The sequence below is a fragment of the Bubalus kerabau genome, chromosome 4 (genome assembly GCF_029407905.1).
Source record: "Bubalus kerabau isolate K-KA32 ecotype Philippines breed swamp buffalo chromosome 4, PCC_UOA_SB_1v2, whole genome shotgun sequence".
In the NCBI taxonomy this organism is placed as follows: domain Eukaryota; kingdom Metazoa; phylum Chordata; class Mammalia; order Artiodactyla; family Bovidae; genus Bubalus; species Bubalus kerabau.
This window is the reverse complement of record NC_073627.1, coordinates 79,965,711-79,993,338: the sequence shown is the minus strand read 5'-3', so window position 1 is coordinate 79,993,338 and position 27,628 is coordinate 79,965,711. Positions and strand designations below refer to the sequence as shown.

At 38.4% G+C, this 27,628-nt stretch overlaps 1 long non-coding RNA gene across 11 annotated transcripts in view; it reads left to right on the top strand.

The window, feature by feature from the left end:
• Positions 1-27,628, top strand: part of LOC129649878 (uncharacterized) — a 278,357-nt gene that overhangs the window by 16,768 nt on the left and 233,961 nt on the right. For 9 of the 11 annotated variants that reach the window (XR_008713352.1, XR_008713348.1, XR_008713355.1 and 6 more), the window contains exons 2-3: positions 24,292-24,371; positions 25,067-25,140. This is a non-coding gene — a long non-coding RNA (uncharacterized LOC129649878). Of the gene's footprint in view, positions 1-24,291; positions 24,372-25,066; positions 25,141-25,871; positions 27,473-27,628 lie in introns of those variants that run through there. The other 2 variants (XR_008713353.1, XR_008713347.1) reach the window with 2 other exon arrangements.

The following is a 27,628-nucleotide window of genomic DNA, read 5'->3' as shown; positions in this document are numbered from 1 at the left end:
AGAAGAAGTGGAAAAAATACACAGAAGAACTGTACAAAAAAAGATCTTCACAACCCAGATAATCATGATGGTGTGATCACTGACCTAGAGCCAGACATCCTGGAATGTGAAGTCAAGTGGGCCTTAGGAAACATCACTATGAACAAAGCTAGTGGAGGTGATGGCATTCCAGCGGAGCTATTTCAAATGCTGGAAGATGATGCTGTGAAAGTGCTGCACTCAATATGCCAGCAAATTTGGAAAACTCAGCAGTGGCCACAGGACTGGAAAAGATCAGTTTTCATTCAAATCCCAAAAAAGGCAATGCCAAAGAATGCTCAAACTACCTCACAATTGCACTCATCTTAGATGCTAGTAAAGTAATGTTTAAAATTCTCCAAATCAGCCTTCAGCAATACGTTAACTGTGAACTTCCAGATGTTCAAGCTAGTTTTAAAAACGGCAGAGGAACCAGAGATCAAATTGCAAACATCTGCTGGATCGTGGAAAAAGGAAGAGAGTTCCAGGAAAACATCTATTTCTGCTTTATTGACTATGACAAAGCCTTTGACTGTGTGGATCACCATAAACTGTGGACAATTTTGAAAGAGTTGGGAAATACCAGACCACCTGACCTGCCTCTTGAGAAATTTGTATGCAGGTCAGGAAGCAACAGTTAGAAGTGGACATGGAACAACAGACTGGTTCCAAATAGGAAAAGGAGTACGTCAAGCCTGTATATTGTCACCCTGCTTATTTAACTTATATGCAGAGTACATCATGAGAAACGCTGGGCTGGATGAAGCACAAGCTGGAATCAAGATTGCCAGGAGAAATATCAATAACCTCAGATATGCAGATGACACCACCCTTATGGCAGAAAGTGAAGAGGAACTAAAAAGCCTCTTGGTGAAAGTGGAAAAGGAGAGTGAAAAAGTTGGCTTAAAGCTCAACATTCAGAAAACTAAGATCATGGCATCTGGTTCCATCACTTCATGGGAAATAGATGGGGAAACAGTGGAAACTGTGTCAGACTTTATTTTTTTTGGCTCCAAAATCACTGCAGATGGTGACTGCAGCCATGAAATTAAAAGACACTTACTCCTTGGAAGGAAAGTTATGACCAACCTAGATAGCATATTGAAAAGCAGAGACACTACTTTGCCAACAAAGGTCCATCTAGTCAAGGCTATGGTTTTTCCAGTGGTCATGCATGTATGGTTGTGAGAGTTGGACTGTGAAGAAAGCTGAGCGCCGAAGAATTGATGCTTTTGAACTGTGGTGTTGGAGAAGACTCTTGAGAGTCCCTTGGACTGCAAGAAGATCCAACCAGTCCATTCTAACGGAGATCAGCCCTGGGATTTCTTTGGAAGGACTGATACTAATGCTTGGCCACCTCATGCGAAGAGTTGACTCATTGGAAAAGACTCTGATGCTGGGAAGGATTGGGGGCAGGAGGAGCGGGGGATGACAGAGGATGAGATGGCTGGATGGCATCACCGACTCGACGGACATGAGTTTGGGTGAACTCCGGGAGTTGGTGATGGACAGGGAGGCCTGGCAACTGCGATTCATGGAGTCGTGAAGAGTCGGACACAACTGAGCAACTGAACTGAACTGAACTTGCTAGCATGTGAGATATGTGCAATTGTGCAGTAGTTTGAACATTTTTTGGCATTTCTTTTCTTTAGGATTGGAATGAAAACTGACCTTTTCCAGTCCTGTGGCCACTGCTGAGTTTTCCATATTTGCTGGCCTATTGAGTGCAGCATTTTCACAGCATCATCTTTTAGAATTTGAAATGGCTCAACTGGAATTCCATCACCTCCACTAGCTTTGTTTGTAGTGATGCTTCCTAAAGCCTAATTGACTTCATACTCTAGGATTTTTGCTCTAGATGAGTGATCACACCATCAAGGTTATCTGAGCCATTAAGATCTTTTTTGTACAGTTCTTCTGTGTATTCTTGCCACCTCTTCTTCATATCTCCTACTTCTGTTAGGTCCATACCATTTCTGTCCTTTATTGAACCCATTTTTGCATGATATGTTCTCTTGGTATTTCTAATTTTCTTGAAGAGATCTCTAGTCTTTCCCATTCTATTGTTTTCCTCTGTTTCTTTGCATTGTTCACTTAAAAAGGCTTTATCTCACCTTGCTATGCTTTGGAAATGGCATTCAGATAGCTTTATCTTTCCTTTTCTCCTTTGCCTTTCACTTTTCCTCTTTTCTCAGCTATTTGTAAGGCCTCCTCAGCCAACAATTTGCATTTTAATAATGAAGGATTGTTCAAATTTATCAAGTGATTTTTCTATATTTGATAATATAATTGTATAATTTCATTGTGTCACAATATTTTAAATTGCATTGAATAATTTTGATGCCCTGTTTTCATCCTAAAGCCATATATTTGTTTCTTCTACCTATATAAGTAATAATACCAGTCTTTCTAATGTCATTCTAGTAAATATGTATAGAATCTTTGCTGCAGAGCATATCTGTCATTGGCCAGCCAGAATTACAGAGACTGCTATAGACAGCTGAAGCTGAAAGGGACTGCCTGTAGGGAACTGATGATAAAGGTGTCAAGAGGACAGAGAGCTTCACTGGTGGCTTAGAGATGAAGAATCCACCTGTTAATGCAGGGGATGAAGGTTCAGTCCCTGGCTTAGGAATCTCTCCAGAGAAGGAAATGGCAACCCACTCCAGTATTCACCCTGGAAAATCCCATGGACAGGGGAGCTTGGTGGGCTACAGTCCATGGGGCAGCGAAAGAGTCAGAGATGACCTAGCAACTAAACAACAACATGCTCTAGACCTTAACAGTCTGGCCCCTGCTTGCCTCTTGGACACCCACATATTATCCTCAGTATTCTGTTTTTTCTTTATAAAACTCAATTTCTAAAACTTTCAGACAAGAAAACACATGTTTATATATATAGACATTATATATACATATGGGTTATATGTTAGTCAGTCAGTCCTGTCTGACTCTTTGCAACCCTATAGACTGTAGCCCACCAGGCTCCTCTGTCCATGGAATTCTCCAGGCAAGAATACCTGGGTTGGTCGCTATTCCCTTCTCTAGGGAATCCTCCCAACCCAGTGATCAAAACTAGGACACTGGCTCTGCAGGCAGATTCTTTACTGTCTGAGCTATCAGGGAAGCCCCATATGTCACTTCAGTTTAGTCACTCAGTCGTATCTGACTCTTTGCGATCCCATGGATACCAGGGCTCCCTTTCCATTGCCAAATCCCAGAGTTTACTCAAACTCATGTGTATTGAGTCGGTGAAGCCATCCAACCATCTCATCCTCTGTCGTCCCCTTCTCCTCCTGCCTTCAATCTTTCTCAGCATTAGGGTCTTTTCAAATGAGTCAGCTCTTTGCATCAGGTGGCCAAAGTATTGGAGTTTCAGCTTCAGCATCAGTCCTTTCAATGAATATTCAGGATTGATCTCCTTTAGAATGTACTGCTTTCATCTCCTTGCAATCCAAGGGACTCTCAAGAGTCTTCTCCAACAACACAGTTCAAAAGCATCAATTCTTTGGCGCTCAGCTTTCTTTATAGTCCAACTCTTACATCCATACATGACTACTAGAAAAACCTTACCTTTGACTAGCTGGACCTTTGTTGGCAAAATAATGTCTCTGCTTTTTAATATGCTGTCTAGGTTGGTCACACCATCTGCAGTGATTTTGGAGCCCCCCAAAAATAATGTCTGTCTCTGTTTCCATTATTTTCCACTGTTTATCCATCTATTTGCCATGAAGTGATGAGACCAAATGCTATGATCTTAGTTTTCTGTATGTGTGTGTGTGTGTGTGTGTGTGTGTGTGTGTGTGTGTATATATATATATATATATATATATATATATATATATATATATTTTCTTTCTTTCTCTGAAACTCTGATTTTGACCTTTCCTTCAGCAATTAAATTCTAAGACAAGAACACCTAGATTAGGGACTGACACAAAATAGGTATTGACTGAATATGGGTAAAATGAATGTGAACAGCAAACATAGGATAATCGTAGTCTTTATAACTCAGACTTTCTTGCTTTTTCTTTCTGATTATCTCATAATTGTGTCCACTATAAAATAAGACGTATCAAAGTGCACATTAAGCTTTTGATGTTTCTGAAGTTTTTCAAATGTTATGAAAAGGTGAGGTAAAAGACATCAAAACAATGAGGAAATCATTTATGCCATGGAATCAGGTACATATTACACAACTTCCAAATCTTTCCTCCTTTGCTCTGCTATTGAATTGTATAGCAGTATATGATGTACTTCAGTTCATTATCTTAATTCAATCTCCAAAATAACCCCGTAACTTAAGGAAATAAGACTTTTCATATCCTTTCTTGTAAACAGATTTGGGGAGATTAAGTGTGAGCTATTCAGCAAAACAGAATTAGTAACAGAACTAGGATTTGAATTTCAAATCTTGTACTCTTTCAAATGCACTACATTGTCTTATCAAAAATGTGTTAACAGGTAGGAAATACAATCTTTAGTGTATTTCAACTTGTTAACATTATTAAAAAATAATGACTGTACATGGTCAGGCTATTTTTGGACTCCTGTTTCTCACCAAATAAACAGATGTTAGATGATGCATCCATTTGATCTCATCATTTTTAAATTAATTTTTGATTATTCAGAGAATATCAGTCTAGCTTTAACTGAGGATCAGTCCTGTTCATTTGGAAACTTTGATATCTTATTTAGATTTAAAGCTCTTTCCATCCCATCTTCCCAGAACTGCTTGACTTAATTCTAGCTGTGCAGAAGGAAACTTCTCTGGTGATGGCACAGCCCAGATTGATAGAGGAAACAAAAGACAAGTCTCTGCCGCTGATTAGGAAGCATTGCCTCTCCTGCAAATTAACTGTCACAAGCTCTCTGCTCATTGCCACTCCCTGTTTGTAAAGGTAGCCAAATGTTGGTCTTTCATGGAGCAAGTTAATGTGGTGTTCTGAGTACTCTTATTAAGTCCTCTCTCTTTCTTGATGCATTTTCCAGACATGGGATCCCTAGTTTGCTTGTGTTACCTTCCTCATTTAGTGTAGCTCCTGTCAGAGAGGTCCCATTCTGCCAGAGCTTCTAAGGTCCCGTAGCATCTTGGGGGACACTTGCCCAGTCACTTTCTTGTAAACCAGGACAAATAGTAGAAGCGCAGGATGACTGACCCTATTCCAGGCCACCATCCTCCATGTGCCAGCAAAATTAGGTGCTACATTGGCCGAGAGGTTTGGAAAATGTACAGGAAGGATATTCATTAGTTGCCAACCTGGTGGAAAGAGGGCAGTTCAGATATGTACATTAAAAATCTTTATTGAGATATTGTTGACATACAAGATGGTATATATTTAATTACAACTTGATGTGATGATATATGTATACATTGTTACAGGATTGCCACAATCAAGCTAATTAGCATGTCTATCACCTTTACATTTTGTGTGTGTTTTTACATGTTGAGATGTCAGATATGCATTCATAGATTTCAGATACACAGTACAATACATCTAGTACCAATTTATCTTGCATAACTGAAAATTTGTATCCCTTCACCAACATCACCCCATGTCCCCCTCTCCCTAAATCCTGGCATCTACCATTTAAACTCTGATTCCACTAGGTGGGCAATTTCAGATTTCACAAATAAGTGAGATCATGCACCGTTTCTATTATTGTGTCTTGTTTACTTTGCTTAGCATAACGTCTTCCAGCTTCATTCACGTTATTACAGATGGTAGATTTTCCTTCTTTTTTAGAGATAAATAGTAATATATGTTTATATGTATTATATATGTGTATGCATATATGTAGGTATGTGTGTATGTGTATGTGTGTATATATATATATATATATATATATATATTTCTTTATCCTTTTGTCCTTCAAGAGATATTTTCATATTGATTCCTTCAAAGCAGCCCTTGCTTGTCTATAGGATTGAAAAAAAGCCTCACTTGTTCCAAAGAAGTGTGTTCATGCATAAGACATTCCAGACTCCACAATGTACCTTTATGCAAGCCCTATGGAGAAATGTCTTGCCCTAACAACTGTGAACACTTTGGATGCAGAAGTTTATTATGGCCCATTATTCATAGTCATGATTCTGAGCACAATGCCTGTGTTAGGGAAAAGTACCACAAACAGTAAATATACTATAGGATAAACAACGAGGGCTTCCCAGGTAGCTCAGCAGTAATAAATCCGTCTGAAATGCAGAAGGCACAGGTGTGATCCCTGGGTCAGAAAGATCCCCTGGAGGAGGAAATGACAACCCACGCCAGTATTCTTGCCTGGGAAATCCCATGGTGGGCTACAGTCTATGGGGTCACTAAGTTGGACACAACTTAGTGACTAAGCGGTAGCAGCTGCAGTATAAACTATGATTTTTACATATTGTATTTTGACTTGAAACACAGATGATTAACTTCAGATGATTAACTTCCTTTTCAGGTCACATGGGATTCAACTTGCTGGGTTGTTTAGAATGGGAAGATATAGATAGATATAAACTCAGACTAATTTTATTTGATGGTGAAGAAGATGTATCTTTATTTAGTGACAACTGATTCAGTGGGAAATGTCAGAGATGAAAGAGGTGGCAGGAATGCTTTGTCCTATTTAATAAAGGTGACATTGAATATAATATTATATACAGAATCAGATACTTTGGGGAAGAAAGATAACTTTAGGGAGCACTGATAACTCAGCAAAACAGGAAAATGTGATTGTTTAAAAATACAAGGTGTGAAATTGTAATCTAGTTTTTTTCAGAGTCGTATGTGGAGTTCATTTTTTTAGTGCTTTTTATTGCCATAATAAGTTCAAGATTTCAATAGTTCATGAGTAACTGTAATATGAACATTAAAAAACTACATGTATATCAATTAATAAAATTGAAATTTTCATTTGAGATTATAAAATATTTGACATACTGGTACATGAACAGTGGTTTCTAGGAACGATATAAGACATACATTGTCACATAGAACTAATTTTAGGTATTTGAGGGAATATCTTCAACACACCTAATTATTTTTTAGATCAGTTTCACATTTGCCTTCAAGAATTCTTATGATTGAAGTAGGCTTTGAACAATGTGAGATCCAGAGAGCCATTCAAAGAGTAAATCTTTTTTTCCTAAGACATTTTTTTATTCATACTAAAGAATATTATCTATAGTTTTCATAATTAAAATAGTATGTTCTGTGAAACATATTGAGTGTTAGTTTCTCAGTTGTGTCTGACTCTTCGTGACCCCATGGACTGTAACCCACTAGGCTCCTCTGTCCATGGAATTCTCCAGACAAGAATACTGGAGTGGGTAGCCATTCCCTTCTCCAGGGAATCTTCTGAACCCAGGGATACAACCTGGGTCTCCTGCATTGCAGGCAGATTCTTTACCATCTAAGCCTCCAGGGAAGCAAACATATTGATGGTCATTTCAAAAACTATCTTATATACATTTTAGATACTTCCTTTTGTATGACTTTTGATTACAATTGACCCTTGAGTAAGAGTAGTGTCTGTGATCCTCTGCATCCAAATACTTGGCATACTGAAAAACTCATGTGCCACAACTAAGACCCGAAACTGCCAAAATATATAAATGCTTAAAAAATCTGGATTTCCCTGGTGGTCCCATGGTTAAGAATCTGCCTTGCATTAGCAGAAGAAGCAGGTTCCATCTGAGGTCAGGGAACTAGGGTCCCACATGTTAAAGAGTAAATCTTCCGGAATCATGAGCATTCTCATTAGTAGTCCTGGTTTTAAGAATTATGGTGATATAGAACCTTCATTCTCAAATGATTAGAGTTGATGAAATTTTCCAAGTTAATCTGCCTTTTTTTTTTTGCATTATTGTGATAAATTGTCATATCACAGTATGCAAATTTAAGGTATACAATGAGTTGATTAAACACAATTATATATTGCAAAACAATTACCACCATAGTGTTAGCTAACACCTCCGTCATGAAACATATTTACCACTTCTTTTTATTGGTGAGCACATTTTAGACCTAATCTCTTAGAAAATTTAGGTACATAATACAGTACTATTAACTATAATCACCATGCTATACATTCGATCTCAGGCTTTTCCATTTTATAAGTGGAAGTGTGTACCCTTCGACCAACATCTCCCCATTTCTCCCACCACTCAGCCCCCTGGTAACCACCATCCTACTGTTTTTATGAGTTCAGATTTATTAGATTCTACATATAAAGGATATATAATATTTGCCTTTTGCTATCTGACTTAAAATTATTTAGCATAAAGCCCTCAAGGTCCATCCATGGTGTCCCAGTGGCAGAATTCCCTTCTTGTTTATGGCTGAATATTATTCCAGCATTTGTGCTTGTGTGTGTGAGTATGTGTGTGACACATACATCATGTCTTGATCCATATACCCATTTGTAGTCTCATAGGTTGTTTCCATATCTTGACTATTGTGATTATTGCTGCAATGAACATAGGATTCCAGGTATCTTTTTGAGATACCATTTTCATTTCCTTTAGATATACACCAGGAACTGGAATTTCTAGATCATATGGTAATTCTGTTTTAAATATGAAGGGATTTCCATACTATTGTCCACAGTAGTTACACTGATTTACATTCCCACCAGCAGTGTCCAGTGGGACTTTCCTGGTGGTTCAGATGGTAAAGCATCTGCCTACAATGCAGGAGACCAGCGTTCGATCCCTAGGTCAGGAAGATCCTCTGGATAAGGAAATGGCAACCCACTCCAGTACTCTTGCCTGGAAAATCCCATGGATGGAGGAGCCTGGTAAGCTACAGTCCATGGGGTCGCAAAGAGTCAGACACGACTGAGCGACCTCACTTTTACTTTCTAACAGTGTCCAAAAGTTCCCTTTTTTTTTCATCCTTACCAATACTTGTTGTCTCTAGTCTTTTTTAATCTTTGCTGTTCTAACGGGTGTGAGGTTATATTGTGGTTTTGATTTGTGTTTTCCTGTTGATTAGTGATGTTGAGCATTTTTTCATGTACCTGTTGGCCATTTGTATATATTTTTGAAAAATATCTATTCAGTTCCTCTGCCGATTTTTAATCAGATTTTCTTATTATTGAGTTGTATGAATAAAAACATATTTTGGATATCAATCCCTTATTGAATATATGTTTTGCAAATATTTTCTTCCATCTTGTAGGTTTACTTTTTTGTTTGTTTTTTCACTGACTAGAAGTGCTTTAGTTTGATATAGTCCCACTTGATTTTTGCTTTTGTTACCTGTACTTTTGGTGTCATATCCAAAAATATTGTTGCCAAGAGCAATGTTGAAGAGTTTCATTTTATGTTTTCTTCTAGGAATTTTATGGTTTCATTTCTAGTGTTTAAGTTTTTAATCCACTTTGAGTTAATTTTCATGAGTGGTTAAGATACAGATCCAAGTTCATCTTTCTGTATTTGGTTATCTAGTTTTATGTACACCATTTACTGAAGAGATTATCCTTTCCCTATTGAGTATTTTGCTTGCCTAGTCAAATATTAGTTGACCCCATATAGAAGTTTGATTATCTTCCATTTGTCTATGTCTCCTTTTTATGCCAATACCGTATTGATTTGATTAGTATAACTCTGTAGTGTAGTTTGAAACGTGGAAGTGTGATATCTCCAGCTTTGTTCTTCTCTCTCAAGATTGCATTCACTGTTCATGGTCTTTGCAATTCCACACATATGTTAGGATTTTTTTTTCTTTTTCTTTAAAAAAAATGCCACTTGAATTTTGATAGGTATTGTGTTGAATCTGTGAATCACTTGGATTGTATAGATATTTTAATAATATCAATTCTCCTGATCCATGAATACATTTGTTTGTGACTTGTTTCTTTTGTCAAAGTTAGTGCTTTTCAGGATATAGATCTTTCATCTCCTTGATTAGATTTATTCCTATTCAATCCTTTTGACGCCATTGTAAATTAGATTTTCTTTAGTTTCTTCAGATATTTCATTGTTAGTGTATAGAACACAACTAATCTGTTGATTTTCTATCCTATAACTTTACTAAATTTGTTGATCAATTCTAACAGTATTTTTGGTGCAGTCTTTAAGATTTTCTATGTATTAGGATGATATTATCTGAAAAGAGAAAATTTTGCTTCTTCCTTCTAATGGGGGTGCCTGTTCTTTGTTTCTGGCTTGTGTGCTTGCTATGGCTATGACTTCCAGTATTACACTGAATAAATTGATATGGTGGGAACAGGCACATATTTTGTGTTTCTAATCTTAGAAGAAATGATTTTAATCTTTCAGCATTGAGTATGGTGTAAGCTGTGTACATTTCATATATAGCTTCTATTATGTTGATGTTCATTCCTTCTATACCTAATTGAGAATTTATTATGAAAGGGTGTTAAATTTTGTCCAATTCTTTTTCTGCTCTTGATTTATCATATGATTTTTGTCTTTCATTCTATTAATATGGCATATTACATTTATTGATTTGCATATGCTGAACAATACTTACATCTCAGGAATAAATCTAGTTTGATCATGGTATATGATTATTTTAATATGATGCTGAATTCAATTGGCAAATATATTCTTGAGAATTTTTGCATCTATATTCATAAGGGGGTCTGACCTGGAATTTTATCATTAGGTCTAGTGGTGTAGGGTGCAAGTGCCTGGGTCTTTGGTGGCATCAGGTCCTGGGAAGCGTTATGTCTCTATGGCTTCAGGCACTGGGGTCTACAGCAGTGACACATGTGTAGTCCTTCGAGAGCACTGTGGGCATCCATATTGGTGACAAGGGGTATTGGTCTTCTTAGCAGCACCTGCAGGTTCAGTGGCTAGGGACCAGGACAGGGAACAATGGTGATAAGAGCCAGTGGTGTGCACACACCCTGCTGTTGAAGCCAGCTGCATGTTCCTGTTTAGTGGCAGGGCTGCTTACAGATGTTCACATACATAATGATGGGGGTCAGGCAGGCAGCAAAAGACTAGAGTTAACTGTAGGCACACTGGCAGCTGTGCTGTGGGGAGTCACGGCTACTGGTTGCACTATCATGGCTACTGGGTCATCACAAATGCATGGCAGTGGAGTCTGGTGATGAGGATTTTGCTGGAAGGTGAGGGTGGAATGATGTAGAAGTACAGCCAGAGGGACTAACCACAGGTGAGTGCGGTGGTGCAGGCCAGTGACAGAAGGTAGGACTTGATCTGGGCTCACAAGGAGCTGTGGGATCTCTGGCTGGCAGTGAGCTCTCTCATGGCTACACAAGAGGCTTGTCCAAGGCCAGGGAAGCATGTCAGGCTAGTGACATTCAAGTGCACAGCTGGGGAGGCTAGCCTCAAGCATGTACGCAGCACCAGGGGATCAGTCATTCAGTTCAGTTCACTCAGTTGTGTCCGACTCCTCGACCCCATGGACTGCAGCACAGCAGGCTTCCCTGTCCTTCACTATCTCCTGGACTTTGCTTGAACTCAAGTCCACTGAGTTGGTGATGCAATCCAACCATCTCATCCTCTGTTGCTCCCTTCCCCCACTGCCCTCAATCTTTCCCAGAATCAGGGTCTTTTCTGTGAGCTGGCTCTTCGCATCAGGTGGCCGAAGTATTGGAGCTTCAGTTTCAGCGTCAGTCCTCTAATGAATACTCAGGGTTGATTTCCTGTAGGATCGATTGTGGGTCAGCCATGCAGAGTCAAGTCTGGCATCTGGTGTGCAGTGGCAGAGGCCTAGGCTGATTACCAGGACAGTGCAGAGTCTCTAGTGGATGGTGGAGGAAGGAGCTGGGAAGACTCAGGAGGCTGACATCAGCTAACACAAATACCTGTGGGGCAAAAGCTCGGAAAATATGCAGGTTCTACAGATACTGTTCTCACCTTTGGTTTATTTATTGGTGAAAGCTGTTTGTCTACTTCTGCTGTGTGGCCAACATTACTTCCTTTTTTACCAGCCATTTCTGCTTTGCCTATTTGGCTGAGATGAAACAGGAGGAGGATTTTTTTTACGAGGCCTCCAAAGAGTGAGAAGCTAGTTGCTCATCCTGCCCTTCCTTCCCAGCAAGGGGAGCTCTTTCTAGCTGGGAAATTCCTTCTTGGCACTGAGCGATGCCAGCTTAAGGACTGGAATAAGTCAGATAGAATGGAATCGTCTTGCTTCTCATGCAGTTATTCTCAGGTTTTTTGTTCACTGTGATGCTGACATTTCTTAAGTGTTGCAGCATGAACTGCAGCACTGTCCCACAGCTATTTTCATTTGTGGATAGCGGTCTGACTGTTGATCTCTTGGGAGGACAGAGACAGGTGTCTTACACTGTCATTTCAGTGATGGCACTCTCCTGTCATCTTTTTATTTTATTTATTTATCTATTTATTTATTTATTTATCTATTTATCTATTTATTTATCTACTTTTTATTTTCATTCTAGCTCCTGTACTGTTACTAGGGAGAGTCAACAAAACTTTGAAAAAGAAATGAACTATTATAATTGATGTCTCTTCATCTGTAATACTTTCAAATTTCTTTTCTGTCTTTCTCTTTTCCTCTCCCCACCACCTTCATTCTTTTTTTCCTTTCTTCCAGTTCAGTGAGAGCAGAGATCGTGTCTGCACTCTTCATTGCTCTACTCTAGACAACCAGCACATAACTAGGTAAATAACAATGTTCGTTAATATAACAGGTGAATATTGTATCGTTTTCTATATATTCCGTGAGTGCATATCTTTCAAATCTCTACTAACGCTCAAATTCTTAACTCTGTGAGGATTTCTAAATTCATTGCCCTATGTCATCTTTTAGGAATATAATGGTTCAAGATTTAATGTTTATGCCTACAGTGTATCCTTACCATTTATATGGAGGTAGTAGTTAAGGTTTTTTCCCTCATTTAAATATATATATATATATATTTTGTAACAGCAAAATACTTTCCTTTACTCACTGAATTACCTTGTCTCCTTATCTGAAAACCAGGTGAATATGTTTGTGCGAGTCTGCATTTGACCACTCTCATCTATTGACTTGTTCTGCTTCTAGACTCCTATTGCACTGTCTTGATTGCTGTAACTTTATAGTATGTCTTGAAATCAGGTAGTTTAAGTTCTCTTACATTGCTTTTCTTTATCAAGGCTACTTTGGCAGCTTTACATTTCTGTATTCCTGTATGAAGTTTAATATCAGCTGGTCAATTTCTATAATATATTCTCCTGTGATTTTGACTAGAACTAAACTGAATCTAGCGGAGAAGTCAATGGCACCCCACTCCAGTACTCTTGCCTGGTAAATCCCATGGACGGAGGAGTCTGGTAGGCTGCAGTCCCTGGGGTCGCTAGGAGTCGGACACGATTGAGTGTCTTCACTTTCACTTTTCACTTGCATGCATTGGAGAAGGAAATGGCAACCCACGCTCCAGTGTTCTTACCTGGGGAATCCCAGGGACGGGGGAGCCTGGTGGGCTGCTGTCTCTGGGGTCACACAGAGTGGGACACGACTGGAAGTGACTTAGCAGCAGCAGCAGCATACTGAATCTAGCATAGATCAGCTTGGGGAAAATGGATAGCTTGATAACTTTCAGGGACTTCCCTGGTGGTCCACTGGTTAAGACTTTGCCTTACAATGCAGGAGGTGTAGGTTTGATCTCTGGTCAGGGAGCTAAGCTCCTACATACCTTGTGGCCAAAAAACCAAAACATAAAACAGAAGTATTACTGTAACAAATTCAACAAAGACTTAAAAACATTTTTTTAATCTTCCAACACATAAACATGTTTGATTTTTAAGTCTTGGCTAATTTCTCTTATCAAGATTTTGTAGTAATTTTCATTAGATTTATTCCTAGGTATTTGATAACTTTATAAATGATTTTGTTTCTATTTCATTTGTACTGGTCTCAGGTAATACATGGAAAAACAATTGAATTTTTGGGTGTTGACCTAATTATTTCTAGCACAATTTTATAGTTTGAGTAGAATTTCCTTTTACATAGTGTCATCTGCAATTAGGTACAGATGACCTTTTAATCTGTCTTTCATTTAAATATCTTTTAGAACAATGCTAAATATAATTAAGTAACTGATATCCTTGAGTTGATTTTGATCGTTGGGAAAGTGTCTAATTGTTCACTATTAAGTGTGCATTAGTTGTTGGAGTTTTGCTGCAACATTTATCAGACTGTAGAGATCCTCTTATATTTGCTGAGAATATTTTCTTTAAAATCAGGTACAATGAATTTGTCACATCCTTTTTATGTATCTGTTGAAGTGAGCATATAGGTTTTTTTCCTTTACTCTGTTAATGCCATGAATTATTCTGCTTGGTTTTTGAAAATTAAAAACTATCCTGACCTGTGTGAGGGATGGCCCTAGCAGTGGGAGCACAGTGAGATTATTCCTTGGCAGTAGACTGATCTTTTACTTGCTCTATTTGGATCCTGATGTAAGTCAAATTTCTAAATCTACTCTGAATTCTGTAATCCACCAGTCTTTCCCAAATAATTTTGGCTGATGCTATTCATAATCAATTTCTTTGCAACCCAAACTCTCTTACCATAGCATGAGGAATGATGCCTTTATATAACAACATCATGTACTTATTACACCCCCAAAGATGACTGAATAACCACCTTGTCCCCAAAACATGGGTGTTTTGTTTCTGTTCTAACCTTATTCTTCAGTTCACACTTTATTTTTGCCTGACAAAGGAGGTGCAAATAAGGACTGTATTAGCTGATGGAGAGCTGCTTTGTAGCTCTTTATTTTAAAAAAGTATACAGGTATATCTTTTGTCCAAATTAAAAAAAAAAAAAACTGGTTATAGTGGAATTAATTGTCATAGATTTTGAGGGAGGTGGGAGTGAGGTATTTTTCCACTGAAAGAAAATGATAAATGATGTTGCATTACAACTCTTAGGAATGTGAAAGACCTCAATGAAATTTTACGTTGATAGAATGCCTCAGGTGTCAACTTGCAAGGTAAGTAGGGTCAGAAATTGATCCTTAGGGAAGCCAATCTTTAAAGTTTCATAAAGGTCGAAGCATTTCACCTCAAGGTTGTTTTTTAATGGCTATTCTGGATCATTGTATAGTCAATTTGATTGAGTGTGCCATTTGAGACACCTAAAAGAAAAAAAAAAAAAATCTGCAGTCAATATGTTGGTTACCAGTAAGTACAATATAGGAGAAACAAAATGTCCTTTTTTACATTCATAGAAATTTTTGCTTTGTAGTGGAAAATAATTTGGGATCTGTAGAAATTATCTAAAAATATTTTAAATATTAGCACAGTTAACACATACATATGTAGACTTAAGCACATACATATGCAAAATTCGCATTTTGTCTTTTTAATGCCTGTTTTTGCACATCCACCTTTTTTGCCTTAATAACCTGATATTTATAAAAATAGACAGGTTAAGCATATTATTCTCTAACAGCCCATGAAATATTAGGTTTAAGGCAATGATAACAATAACACTACCTCAGAGTATAATGGGAAAGACTACAGATCTCTTCAAGAAAATTAGAGACATCGAGGGAATATTTCATGCAAATATGAACACAGTAAAGGACAGAAATGGTATGGACCTAACAGAAGCAGAAGATATTAAAAAGAGGTGGCAAGAACACACAGAAGAGCTATACAAAAAAGATCTTAATGACCCAGAAAACCATGATGGTGTGATCTCTCACCTAGAGCTAGACATCCTGGAATGTGAAGTCGAGTGGGCCTTAGGAAGCATTAGTACGAACAAAGTTAGTGGCGGTTATGGAATTCCAGTTGAGCTATTTCAAATCCTAAAAGATGATGCTGTGAAAGCACTGCACTCAATATACCAGCGAATGTGGAAAACTCAGCAGTGGCCACAGGACTGAAAGAAGTCAGTTTTCATTCCAATCCCTAAGAAAGGCAATGTCAAAGAATGTCCAGACTACTGCACAATTGCTCTCATCTCACACACTAGCAAAGCAATGCTCAAAATTTTCCAAGCCAGACTTCAAAAGTACACGAACTGTGAACTTCCAGATGTTCAAGATGGATTTAGAAAAGGCAGAGGAACAAGAAACCAAATTGCCAACATCTGCTGGATCATTGTAAAAGCAAGAGTTCCTGAAAAACATCTACTTTTGCTTTACTGACTATTCCAAAGCCTTTGACTGTGTGGATCACAACAAACTGGAAAATTCTGAAAGAGATGGGAATACCAGACCACCTGACTTGCCTCCTGAGAAATCTGTGTGCAGGTCAAGAAGCAAGTTAGAACTGGGCATGGAGCACCAGATTGGTTCCAAATCAGGAAAGGAGTATGTCAAGGCTGTATATTGTCACCCTGCTTATTTAACTTATATGCAGAGTACATCATGCAAAATGCTGGGCTAGATGAAGCACAAGCTGGAATCAAGATTGAAGGGAGAAATATCAATAACCTCAGATATGAAGATGACACAATCTTTATGGCAGAAAGTAAAGAAGAACTAAAGAGCCTCTTGATGAACGTGAAAGAGGAGAGTGAAAAGTTGGCCTAAAAACTCAACATTCAGAAAACTAAGATCATGGCATCTGGTCCCATCACTTCATGGCAAATTCATGGGGAAACAATGGAAACAGTGACAGACTTTATCTTTTGGGGCTCCAAAATCACTGCAGGTGATGACTGCAGCCATGAAATTAAAAGATGCTTTCTCCTTGGAAGAAATGCTATGACTGATATAGACAGCATATTAAAAAGCAGAGACATTATTTTACCAACAAAGGTCCATCTAGTCAAAGCTATGGTTTTTCCAAAAGTCATGTATAGATGTGAGAGTTGGACTATAAAGAAAGCTGAGCACTGAAGAACTGATGCTTTTGAACTGTGTTGTTGGAGAAGACTCTTGAGAGTCCCTTGGACTGCAAAGAGATCCAGCTAGTCTATCCTAAAGGAAATCAGTCCTGAATACTCATTGGAAGGACTGATGTTGAAGCTAAAACTCCAATACTTTGGCCACCTGATGCCGGGAACCAACTCATTTGAAAAGACCCTGATGCTGGGAAAGATTGAAGGTGGGATGAGAAGGGGACAACAGAGGATGAGATGGTTGGATGGCATCACTGACATGATGGACTTGAGTTTGAGTAGGCTCTGGGAGTTGGTGATGGACAGGGAAGCCTGGCGTGCTGCAGACCATGGGGTCACAAAGAGTCAGACACAACTGAATGACTGAACTGTACTGAACTTGGCTTCCTGGTTTCAGGATGACCTAAAATTAGCAAGTATCCCCTAATTCTATAAGCTGAAAGATGACAAAGTTGCCCTAGTAGAAAACACTCTGATCTGAATGCCAATTATTGGTTGCCTTTTTTCTTCAACTTTTATTCCCTACCATTGAAGAAAGTAAATTATATGCTTTCCTATAGCTAACTATTTAGTAAGTATACAGACCTAAACAAATGGGCTGATCTCTCTGAAACTCAGATTCAGTTTAGCTGATCACTCTGTTTGTAAGCGTGGGCCATTTCTATACCACCGAGGAAAGCTGTGAAATTCAATCGGATAACCTAAGGAATGCAGTTAGCGTAGTGCCTGTCATATAGTGGTGTCAAATAACCGAGGAATAATGGTGAGCCTACTGCAGTCACAATCCTCTGAACACAATGAAAAGATTTGTAAGTAAGTCAACATGTAGGATTATATTGTTGAATCAGACACACCAATCAAAGCTCTTACCTAGGTAGAAGAGAAAAGTGCCATTTTTCTTTTGTTTTCCTTTTTTTTTTAATGACGCTGCAGCATGAGGGATCCTAGTTCCCTTACCAAAGATCAAACCTATGCCCCCCTGCACTGGAAGCATGGAATCTTAACCACTGTTCACCAGGGAGGTCCTGAGAGCCCCATTTTTCAATAAGCTCAGAAAAATCAGGTTTTCCTCCAGTGTTGAAGAACACTGTTTTTATTTCAAAAGCACCAAGTGAAGTGGTTGACTTACATTTAAGGGCCACAAAGTATAAACAAATATGCACCAAACATTAAAATCACGTTCATAAGAGCTGGCTGCCCACAATAAGACTGACATAAGGACCCTGAGGCCCAGTGGAAAGAAAAGTGGATCTATATATCTTATCCGATATTTATTCCAGGCCATGGCTCAGGCAAGGAAATGACAGGCAGACTTCCTATTCTTTCACACTCTTGTCCCCACTCTCCACCTTTCTCCCTCTCTTTTTCTTTTTCTTTTTTGTTTGAAAGAGGAAGAACTATGTAGAATCAAATGTACGGCACCCATGTTAAATACAGGTTTTATTGTAAGGAAGGAAATCTTTGCTGAAAGAAACAGAAATCTGAAATGAAAATAAACTTAAATGAAACATCCTGAGCATAGATGGGGCTAAAATTAGGAAAAAAAGTAGTTGAAATCACCAAGTCTTGGAATTGTCTTTCCATATTTTTCTCTGCTATCTTCAGTGTATTTTCTCTAGTATATTCAGTATATGGCATGAGTATATCCATACTCTTGAAATGGCATCCTAAATATCATATTTTCCTGCACCAAAGTTCAGAGACACGAATGGAAAAAGCATTTTTCTTTTTTTCAGTGTCTTTCTAAGCCTGAAGGACCCTCACTTGGAAGCCCTTTAGAAGGTCACTTGGTTTTCTACGCTTCAGTCACTGGGAAAGGAACTGAAAAATTGTTTATCAAATCAGTATTTATTCAAATCACACTGGAAAGAGATAGATCCAGGAAATTTTAGGATTATACAGCATTTTGTTGTTTAGTTGCTAAGTCGTATCCAACTTTTGCAGACCCCATGATCTGTACCACACCAGTGTCTCTGTCCGTGGGATTTCCTGGGCAACTATACTGGAGCAGGTTGCCATTTCCTTCTCAGGGGTTCTTCCTGATCCAGAAATAAAACCCGCTTCTCCCGCATTGGCAGGCAGATTCTTTACTACTGAACCACCAGTCTATGGCATAAAGCTGAATTAGACAGCATGCTGCTGCTGCTGCTGCTAAGTCGCTTCAGTCGTGTCCAACTCTGTGCGACCCCATAGACGGCAGCCCACCAGCCTCCCCCGTCCCTGGGATTCTCCAGGCAAGAACACTGGAGTAGGTTGCCATTTCCTTCTCCAATGCATGAAAGTGAAAAGTGAAAGTGAAGTTGCTCAGTCGTGTCCGACTCTGAGTGACCCCATGGACCGCAACCTACCAGGCTCCTCCATCCATGGGATTCTCCAGACAAGAGTACTGGAGTGGGGTGCCATCGCCTTCTCCGATTAGACAGCATAGAACATGTTATACACTTGAGGATCTGTATCTGGTTATATTTTTCTAGAGCTACACTCATCCATCCATAGAAAGCTACTCTTTATCAACAAATATAATGAAATTCCTCAATAATTTATCATTGTTATAGTTTTCCATGTAGATAGTTCAAGCCACAAAGATTTATAAATTAATATTAATATAACTAGTATAATATATACCTTAATATAAGGCATTTTATGTTCATTTACTAATGTGTTAATGATCTATTTCTAAAACATATCTGGCAAATACATAATTTCCTAAGTTACTATTACGCATTTTTTGAATATTAGGAAACAGCATTATTTTAAACTGTCAGAAACACAAAAATGCATTTCTCTCATTTCTGAATCACTTTCTGTGCTGTTTAGCAAGTATATTCTTTCAGAACAAAGTTTTTGTTCTCTTACCAATGTAAGAAAAAAAGAATGTGCTTTTTAATTACTGTACTGTTTCCTAAAATTGAAAAAAAAAAGCAATAGAGTTAAAAAAGTCCTGGACATTACATAATAATTTAGTTTAAAAATATAGTTTATTCAGTTAAAAAGAACAGTGTGTTTTCTTTTGTTATATAATGCATATGCACACACACACAAACACATAGAGTAGATCACTTTAAAAATAGATTAATCAAAAAGGCTTAATAAAAGTGGGTGCGTTAGAGTTTCAGTCCTTAGTGACTGGGACAAATTTCTAATAGTTGTGTATAGGAATTAGCATATTCAAGGTAGAAAGGGCTGCATTAATAAAAAGGCATGGAAATGGGAAACAACTTCTAGTGCATGTTAGCTAGAAAGATAAATTTGATTATGTGAATAATGAATATGAGTAGTAAAAATTTGTTACCCAGCAGTAAAAATTCATGGTAAGTCATAGATATCAGGCTATGGATTTGTTCTGTGGTGCACTTTTCTCTGTGTGTGTGTTAGCTGCTCAGTCATGTCCGACTTTTTGCGATTACATGGACTGTAGCTGCCAGGTTTCTCTGTGCATGGAATTCTCCAGGCAAGTATAATGGAGTGGGTTGCCATTCCCTTCTCTAAGGGATCTTCCTGACCCAAGATTGAACCTGGGTCTCCCGCGTTGCAGGCAGACACTGTACTGCTGAGCCACCAGGCAAACCTGTCAGTCAGTCAGTTCAGTCGCTCCGTCGTCTCTGACTCTTTGTGACCCCATGGACTGCAGCATGTCAGGCATCCCTGTCACCATCTCCCGGACTTCACTCAAACTCATGTCCACTGAGTTGGTGATGCCATCCAGCCATCTCATCCTCTGTCATTCCCTTCTCCCCCTGTGTCAGGGCCTTTTCAAATGAGTCAGCTCTTCACATCAGGTGGCCAAAGTATTGGGGTTTCAGCTTCAGCATCAGTCCTTCCAATGAATATTCAGGACTGATTTCCTTTAGAATGGACTGGTTGGATCTCCTTGCAGTCCAAGGGATGCTCAAGAGTCTTCTCCAACACCATAGTTCAAAAGCATCAATTCTTCGGCACTCAGCTTTCTTTGGACAACTCTCACATCCATACATGACTACTGGAAAGACCATAGCCTTGACTAGACGGACATTTGTTTGGCAAAGTTATGTCTCTGCTTTTTCATATGCTGTCTAGGTTGGTCATAACTTTTCTCCCAAGGAGTAAGCGTCTTTTAATTTCATGGCTGCAATCACCATCTGCAGTGATTTTTGAGCCCCCCAAAATAAAGTCTGTCATTGTTTCCAATGTTTCCCCATGTATTGCCATGAAATGATGGGACCAGATGCCATGATCTTTGTCTTCTGAATGTTGAGCTTTAAGCCAGCTCTTTCACTCTCTTCTTTCATCAAGAGGCTCTTTAGTTCTTTTTCACTTTCTGCCATAAGGGTGGTGTCATCTGCATATTTGAGGTGATTGATATTTCTCCTGGCAGTCTTGATTCCAGCTTGTGCTTCATCCAGCCCAGCGTTACTCATGATGTATTCTGCATATAAGTTAAATAAGCACAGTGACAATATACAGCCTTGACGTACTCCTTTTCCTGGTCTTAAGGAAATGTAAGTGTAAAAGTAACATTACAATAAAAAGGTGGAGACATTTTATATCCAGTTAGGATCAGAGACAGCAGTTACAAGAAATAAAGTATGCTTTAAATGAGATAGATGATAAATTTCAGCTCTTATGTTTACCTGTTTTAAAAACACATATGTGTCCTGTAACTGGTTTATTTCCCTTAGTGTAATGTCCTCCAGGTCCATCCATGTTGTCACTAGTTACGAACCTTTTAATGGCTGAATAATATTCCATTGTATATACATAAGCACCACATTTTCTTTATCCATTGATTGGATATTTCCACAGTAGCTGCACCAGTGGTATCAATTACATGAGGAATCTAAAATAGTCAAATTCATAAAAACAGAGTAGAATGGTGATTTCCAGGAGTGGGAGGAAGGAGGAAATGGGAAAATAATAGAATGTGTAACGTTTCAGTTATATAAGATGAATAAGTTCTGGAAATCTACTGTACATCGGGGCTTCCCAGGTGGCTCCGTGGTAAAGAATCCGCTTGCCAGTGAAGGAGGTGCAGGAGATGCAGGTTTGATCCCTGGGTCAGGAAGATTCCCTGGAGGAAAAACTGGCGACCCACTCCAGTATTCTTGCCTGAAAAATCCCATGGACAGAGGAGCCTGGTAGGCTACAGTCCAAGGGGCAGCAAAGAGTCGGACATGATTTAGTAACTGAGCCACGTTCTGTACATCATACTGCCTATAGTTAATAGTACTCTACTGTATACTTAAAAGTTTGCTAAGATGGTAGGTCTAATGTTGTGTTCTTATAAAAAATTAGTAATGAATAAGGTGGGAGAATACTTTTGGAAGTGATATGTTTATGATATAGATTATGGTGATGATTTCACAGGTTTATACTTAATCTTCAAGTTCATTGAGTTGTGTATATTAAATCTGTAATGCGTTCTGTATGTCAATCATACTTTAATGACATTAGTTATTAATGTTTAGTTTATAAAACAAACCAATTATTTAGAATCTTTGCATGTATGTGTGTGTGTCTGTGTGTGATTATTTTTACACCTAGTTCAGTTCAGTTCAGTTGCTCAGTCGTGTCTGATTCTTTTCAACCCCATCAATCGCAGCACGCCAGGCCTCCCTGTCCATCACCAACTCCCGGAGTTCACCCAAACTAATGAGCATTGAGTCGGTGATGCCATCCAGCCATCTTATCCTTTGTCGTCCCCTTCTCCTCCTGCCCCTAATCCCTCCCAGCATCAGGGTCTTTTCCAATGAGTCAACTCTTCGCATGAGGTGGCCAAAGTGTTGGAGTTTCAGCCTCAGCATCAGTCCTTCCAGTGAACACCCAGGACTGGTGTCCTTTAGGATGGACTGGTTGGATCTACTTGCAGTCCAAGGGACTCTCAAGAGTCTTCTCCAGCACCAGAGTTCAAAAGCATCAATTCTTCGGTGCTCAACTTTCTTCACAGTCCAACTCTCACATCCATACATGACCACAGGAAAAACCATAGCCTTGACTAGACGGACCTTTGTTGGCAAAGTAATGTCTCTGCCTTTTAATATGTTATCTAGGTTGGTCATAACTTTACTTCCAAGGAGTAAGTGTCTTTTAATTTCATGGCTGCAATCACCAGAGATTTTTGGAGCCCCCCAAAATAAAGTTTGTCACTGTTTCCACATCTATTTCCCATGAAGTGATGGGACCAGATGCTATGATCTTAGTTTTCTGAATGTTGAGCTTTGAGCCAACTTTCTCACTCTCCTCTTTCACCTTCATCAAGAGGCTTTTCAGTTCCTCTTCACTTTCTGCCACAAGGGTGGTGTCATCTGCATATCTGAGGTTATTGATATTTCTCCCGGCAATCTTGATTCCAGCTTGTGTTTCTTCCAGCCCAGCGTTTCTCATGATGTACTCTGCATAGAAGATAAATAAGCAGGGTGACAATATACAGCCTTGACGTACTCCTTTTCCTATTTGGAACCAGTCTGTTGTTCCATGTCCAGTTCTAACTGTTGCTTCCTGACCTGCATATAGGTTTCTCAAGAGGCAGGTCAGGTGGTCTGGTATTCCCATCTCTTTCAGAATTGTCCACAGTTTATTGTGATCCACACAGTCAAAGGCTTTGGCATAGTCAATAAAGCAGAAGTAGATGTTTTTCTGGAATTCTATGGCTTTTTTTGATGATCCAGTGGATGTTTTCAATTTGATCTCTGGTTCCTCTGCCTTTTCTAAAACCAGCTTGAACAACTGGAAGCTCACGGTTCACATATTGCTGAAGCCTGGCTTGGAGAATTTTGAGCATTACTTTATAAGCATGTGAGATGAGTGCAATTGTGCGGTAGTTTGAGCATTCTTTGGCATTGTCTTTCTTAGGGATTGGAATGAAAACTGACCTTTTCCTGTCCTGTGGCCATTGCTGAGTTTTCCAAATTTGCTGGCATATTGAGTGTAGCACTTTCACAGCATCATCTTTCAGGATTTTAAATAGCTCCACTGGAATTCCATCCCCTCCACTAGCTTTGTTCGTAGTGATGCTTTCTAAGGCCCACTTGCCTTCACATTCCTAGTTCAGTTCAGTTGCTCAGTCATGTCTGACTCTTTGCAACCCCATAAATTGCAGCACGCCAGACCTCCCTGTCCATCACCAACTCCTGGAGTTCACTCAGACTCACGTCCATCAAGTCAGTGATGCCATCCAGCCATCTCATCCTAAGTCAAAAGCAATTAGCTAATCCTGTTGAGTTTTTCTACATAAACAATTTTATAATCGGTTGTATGTCACATTTCTATCCCTACTGATTTCATTCAGCAATTTACAAGAATTTAGTCTCTTTCTTTCTTTCCAGCCATACATTCCAGCATTTATCTAGCTCCACACACACTGTTTTTATTTGTGGCTACTCAAATTGTCTTTTTACATTTTACAAGCCCCCCCCCCTTTTTTTTTTACTGTCCTTCTTATCTACCTTTGTCTTTCAAATTTTAGCCAAAACTATTTATTTCTATGAATCTCTTCCACTCTCTCCAGCCTATGACAAAACCAGATGTCTTGACCTTTCACTGCTTATGGTATTGGCTGTGCTCCTGTATTGAAGTTCTTCTCATAAGGTATGTAACATTTTATTTCATTGTCTCTTATACTCTTTAATGGAACTTTATGTTTATATTGTTTGACATATAGTAGAATTTCAATAGGCGTTTATTGAATAAAAAAAATTGATTGTTCCTAACACTGAGTTGGGATTATATAATATGGTCCCAACACAAAATAATTTAAAATGATCTTGACATTTGTAGCATCAACAGAATTGGATTTGAGTCTTATTTGAGAGCAACAGTGAACCCAGCTTTGAAATTCTGATAATTGATTTTTATGAAAGAAATGAATAAATCCAAAATCATGACCAAAGTATTTAAAGGGCTGACAGCTAGATTCTTATGAGGAAAGATATAATAATTTTTTATAGATCACTTTAGAGATGAGATGAATGTTAACCCACTGTGATTATTTGAAGAGTTTTATAAAGGAGATGATTAGTTTTCTTTTCCTTCTTGAGATGAGACAGAATAATAAAAAGCTTAAATTACAGGAAGAGTTTGCATCGGCATTCAGAATGCAAATTTACCATATTTATGTTTGGTAAAAAAGTTCATTTGTGCCTAACTTCAAAATAAGATGAAAAACCTGGAATTAAGGTAGTTGTCTAGAGAGCTTCAAGGCCCTTCCTGACTAAAAATCAGCATAGTACAGAAGATGAGAGTTAAAGGATATGCTAATACATGCTGTTTTTTTCCCCTTTTAGTCAATTGTAAGCAGATTATTTTGTACACAAGACTGGAAGCAATAAACAGTGGGAGTAGTATGACCTTATTGAAGGTACTATTCTAAATTTAATACTTATCTCATTGATGTTAAACCCTAAGGTTGTTAACACAGATGGGTATTTAAAAACCAATACTTTTAGAAATCAGAATATAAACCCAATATAAACCCAATTGTAACACAATTCTTTTAAATTTAATTTCTTTATTGAGTGTTACATGCACTGAAAAATAATTGGATGTAGAAACAACAGCAATGAAATTATGTTTTCTTCCCACTAATATTTAGTTATCTTTTTCAACCATATACCTATTGGGTCAAGTACAGCCTCTTTAGGGGGACATACAAAGGTCTTTATATTCCTGTGTCTGCCCACTCTCCCAACTTATACTATTGTAATCTGCAGATTTGTTTTCTTTCATAGTATATATACCCACAAACAGACATACAAATATTTTCTGCACCTTGCCTTTTGACTTGGTAAAATATCTGATATAATTATATATTATTACATATTGGTATGACTCATTTTCTTAAAAAAAAAAATACCTAAGAATAAACACACAGACCAATGGAAGCAAATAAAGTGCCCAGAAGTAAACCCTTGCATATATGGTCACCTGATACAGATTCTATTTACACATTTTCTTAAAACTCAATATTCAAAAAACTAATATCATGGCATCCAGTTCTATCACTTCATGGCAAATAGATGGGGAAAATGTTAAAACAGGTTCTGATTTTGCTTTATTTGTCTCCAAACTCAATGCAAACATAAAATTAAGAGACATTTGCTCCTTGGAAGAATTGCTGTGACAAACCTAGACAGCATATTAAAAAGTAGAGACATCACTTTGCTGACAAAGGTCTGCCTAGTTATGGTTTTTCCAGTAGTCACGTATGGATGTGAGAATTGGACCATAAAGAAGGCTGAGCACAGAAGAATTGATGCTTTTGAACTGTGGTATTGGAGAAGACTCTTGAGAGTCCCTTGGACTGCAAGGAGATCAAACCAGTCAATCCTAAAGGAAATCAGTCCTGAATAGTCATTGGAAGGATGAAGCTCCAATACTTTGGCCACCTGATGCAAAGAGCTGACTCATTGGAAAAGACCCTGATGTTGGGAAAAACTGAGGGCAAGAGGAGAAGGGGGTGACAGAGGATGAGATGGTTGGATGGCATCATTGACTCAATAGACATGAGTCTAAGAAAACTCAGATAGTTAAAGAATCTGCCTGCCAGTGCAGGAAACATAAGAGAAGTGAGTTTGATCTCTGGGTTGAGAAGATCCCCTGGAGGAGGGCATAGCAACCCACTCTAGTATTCTTGCCTGGAGAATCCCATGGACACAGAGGAGTCTAGTGGGCTAGAGTCCATAGGGTTGCCAAGAGTTAGACACAACTGAATGACTGAACTGAACTGAGGAGAACAGGGAACCCTTGTACACTGTTGATGATAATTAATAAAAATTGGTATACTATTGTGGAAAACAAATGAAAGTGCCTCAGAAAATTAAGAATAGCACTACCATATAACCCATCAATCTCACATCGGGGGACATATCCAAAGGAAATTAAAACAGGATCTCAAAAAAGATATCTGTACTTCTATGTTCCTTTTAAGATACAGAAACAAACTGTCAATAGATGAATGGACAGAGATGTGATATATCTGTATAGAATGGAACATTAGTCAATCATAAGAAAGGAAATCCTGCCATTTGCAGCAGTATGGATCACTCGAGGGTGTTTTGTTAAATGAAGTGAATCTAACAGAGGAAGATTAACACTATATGATATTATTTATGTGTGGAATCTGAAAAAAGCCAAAGTCATAGAAATAAAGAGTAAAATGGCAGCTACTAGGAGACTGGAGGGTGGGAAAATTAGAGCGCTGTTGGTTAAAGGATAATAACTTGCACTAAGAAGATGAATAAATTCTGGAGATCTAATGTACAGAATCATGATTATAGTCACTGTTACTGTGTGACATACTTCAAAGTTGCTAACAGACTAGATTTTAAATGTTTTCACAATGAAAAAAGTAATTATATGATATGGTGGAGGTGTTAGCTAATGCTATAGTGGTATTGTATTGTGATATATAAATGTGTTAAATCAAAACGTTGTACACCTTAAACTCATAGAGCATATGTGCATGCTCAGTTGTGTCTGATTGTTTGCAACCTCATATACTGTAGCCTGCCAGGTTCCTCTGTCTATTGGATTGCCCAGGCAAGACTACTGGAGTGGGTTTCCATTTCCTTCTTCAGGGGATCCTTGTGCCCCAGGGATTGAACCCATGTCTCTTGCATTGGAAGGCAGATTCTTTACAATGTTACATCAATTGCATCTTCATACATGTAATAAAATTAAAATAAAAGACTCTATGTTATTCCATTTTACACTTGTTCAATAATTTAGACAACCAGTCATTTCTTAGCTAAGATTTCCCCAGACAATAATATAAATGAAAGGAGACTTTCTATTTATATTGGTATAATCTGGTGAACAGATGGACATATGAATAAAGGTCATTTGCT